The sequence below is a fragment of the Oryctolagus cuniculus genome, chromosome Y (assembly GCF_051225735.1).
Source record: "Oryctolagus cuniculus isolate XC-2025 breed Fujian yellow rabbit chromosome Y, ASM5122573v1, whole genome shotgun sequence".
Classification (NCBI taxonomy): domain Eukaryota; kingdom Metazoa; phylum Chordata; class Mammalia; order Lagomorpha; family Leporidae; genus Oryctolagus; species Oryctolagus cuniculus.
Window position 1 is genome coordinate 10,117,396 of NC_142889.1, and position 2,753 is coordinate 10,120,148.

The following is a 2,753-nucleotide window of genomic DNA, read 5'->3' on the forward strand; positions in this document are numbered from 1 at the left end:
GCAGACTCATAGAATGGTGGATGTCCTAAACAGCACTCTGGCCTCAGAATCAGCCCTAAAGGCATTCCAATCTGGCTGAAAAGCCCATGAGAGTATCCTTTCTCTGAAGGGAGGAGAGAACCTCCACTTTGACTATGACCTTGTCTAAACAAGATAAGAGTCGGAGAACTCAAGGGGCTCCCATAGCCTTGGAAGCCCATGACTGGTGTATAGGGAGATTACTGATGCCATAAACAGGAGTGTCAATTTGTAAAGTCAACAACCGGAGTCACTGTGCACTTACTCCTCATGTAGGATATCTGTCCTTAATGTGCTGTACATTGAGATTTAATGCTATAGCGAGTACTCAAACAGTATATTTTACTTTGTGTTTCTATGGGGATGCAAACTGTTGAAATCTTTACTTAATGTATACTAAACTGATCTTCTGTAAAAAAAAAATTAGAAATTAGCAATTCCCAACTGGACTCTCACTGGGATTAAACATGACAATAGGTCTGATCTGATTTCATCATCATTTAAAAAAATCATCTATCATTTTTCACTATGTTTCTGTGTGGGAGCAAACTGTTGAAATCTTTACTTAATGTATGCTAAACTGATCTTCTGTATATAAAGAGAATCGAAAATGAATCCTCATGTGAATGGAAGGGGAGAGGGAATGGGAAAGTGGAGGGTTGTGGGTGGGAGGGACGTTATGGGGGGGAACCCATTTTAATCCATAAGCCGTACTTTGGAAATTTATATTCATTAAATAAAAGTTAAAAAAATTAAACACTTCTCAATAAAAAAAATAAAATAAAAAATAAAACACAAAATTCCTGTTCTTATTCACATTACAGTCTAGTGGAGAATAAATAAAAATAAAATTACAATCTAAATTTAAAGATAACAAGAGTTTAATGATTACGTAAGAAAATCCATTCCACACCGGGTCCAGAAAACATTCTCCTGAAGACAACGTGTGTAGAAAAGACATAAAGTATGACAAAATAGCTGTTAAGAAAAGAATGAATGGGGCTGGTACCACGGCATAGTGGGTTAAGCTGCTGCCTGCAGTGCTGGCATCCCATATGGGTGCCAGTTCAAGACCTGGATGCTCCACTTCCGATCCAGCTCTCTGCTATGGCCTGGGAAAGCTGTAGAAGATGACCCAAGTCTTTGGGCCCCTGCACGCACATGCGAGACCTGGAAGAATCTCCTGGCTCCTGGCTTCTGATCAGCTCAGCTTTGGCTATTGTGGCCAATTGTGGAGTGAATCAGTGAATAGAAGACCTCTCTCTGCCTCTTCTTCTGTCTCTGTAACTTTGACTTTCAAATAAATAAAGCATTTTATTTAAAAAAAAGAATGAAGAATATTCCAACCAGTCTAAAACACATGCTGAACCTCAGCTGCAATTTGCCTATAGCTGAGATGAAGTAACAATAGTTCTTTACCTATCTACTTTGAACAACCAAACACAGAAAAGAAAACCTGCATTTACTGCCAACTTTCATAATTAATGATTAACTGCCGCTGGTGTTTTCCCATGCACAGAGTGAACCTAAGGACATCATGTCCTAAAGAGATGGTGGCTCAGGTGGTTTGGGAGATCAGTAATTTCAACCTGGAGAACTGAATGGAATGGGAAATCAGCAAGATGAAGCCCTCTCCTGCTCCCAAGCACCCCTCCACCTAGAGTCCTCAGAAAACACTTGAACCACCATCCACAAATTAAGGGAGAAATTGCTAGAAAAGATGACAAGCTGCTGTCTTTAGTAAAAAATGTGTATATTGATTCTAAAGATCCTGTGACTGCTGTGCAGGTGAAAGATGCTGAAACTCATCAGGAGTCAAAGGAATTCAGATTGTGGAAAGGCCATCACTTTATTATGATGGATATTAAGAACATTCCCAAAGACAAAATTTCCATTGTAGAAGCATTGATGCTGCTCAATAACCATAAACTTCAATGCAGAGACATGGACTGCTAACAAAATAGCACAGGAGTACCATTTAGAACTGAAAGATGTAAATTCCCTTCTCAAATATTTTGTTACTTTTGAAGTCAAAGTCTTTTTTCCTGAAAACAAGAAAGTGATACAACCAAAATGAATAAAATCATCAAAATAAAGAAAATCATGAAATTACTGTTTCTGTCTATACTTCTCATCATGCAATTTCCTCATTTTTAACATATTGTTATATAAATTGCCAGGCGTTTAATGCTCCCTACTTGTGAAAGCATACTCTTTATTGAGTTCTGTTTTTTTAAAAAGATTTTATTTATTTATTTGAGAGTTAGAGTTACAGACAGTGGGAAGGAGAAACAACCCCCCAAATGGCCACTATGGCTGGAGCTGCACCGATCCAAAGCCAAGAGCCAGGAGCTTCCTCCAGTCTCCCACATGGGTGCAGGGGCCCAAGGACTTGGGCCACCTTCTGCTTTCCCAGGCCACAGCAGAGAGCTGGATTGGAAGTGGATCAACTGGGACTCAAACCGGCACCCATATGGGATGCTGGTGCTTCAGGCCAGGGAATTGACCCACTGCACCACAACGTCAGCACCTACTGAGCTTTGTTAACTTCTCAGTATTGCTTATTAAATGTATTTTGGTTTCTTTTGGGTTTTAATTTGGCGTGGCATAGTTTGTATATGTCAACATGTCTAATTGGCACATTTATAACAAAACTACAAGTCAAAGTGTTAAAGTATTATTTTAGGCACATCTTATCAGCTTTAAAACTAGTCACTTGCCTATTGAGAAATGTC

General features: G+C 39.2%; 1 pseudogene; it reads left to right on the forward strand.

The window, feature by feature from the left end:
• The first annotated feature begins 1,568 nt into the window (after positions 1–1,568).
• LOC149119210 (NADH dehydrogenase [ubiquinone] 1 alpha subcomplex assembly factor 4 pseudogene) lies at positions 1,569–2,095 on the forward strand (annotated as a pseudogene).
• The last annotated feature ends 658 nt before the right edge of the window (positions 2,096–2,753 follow it).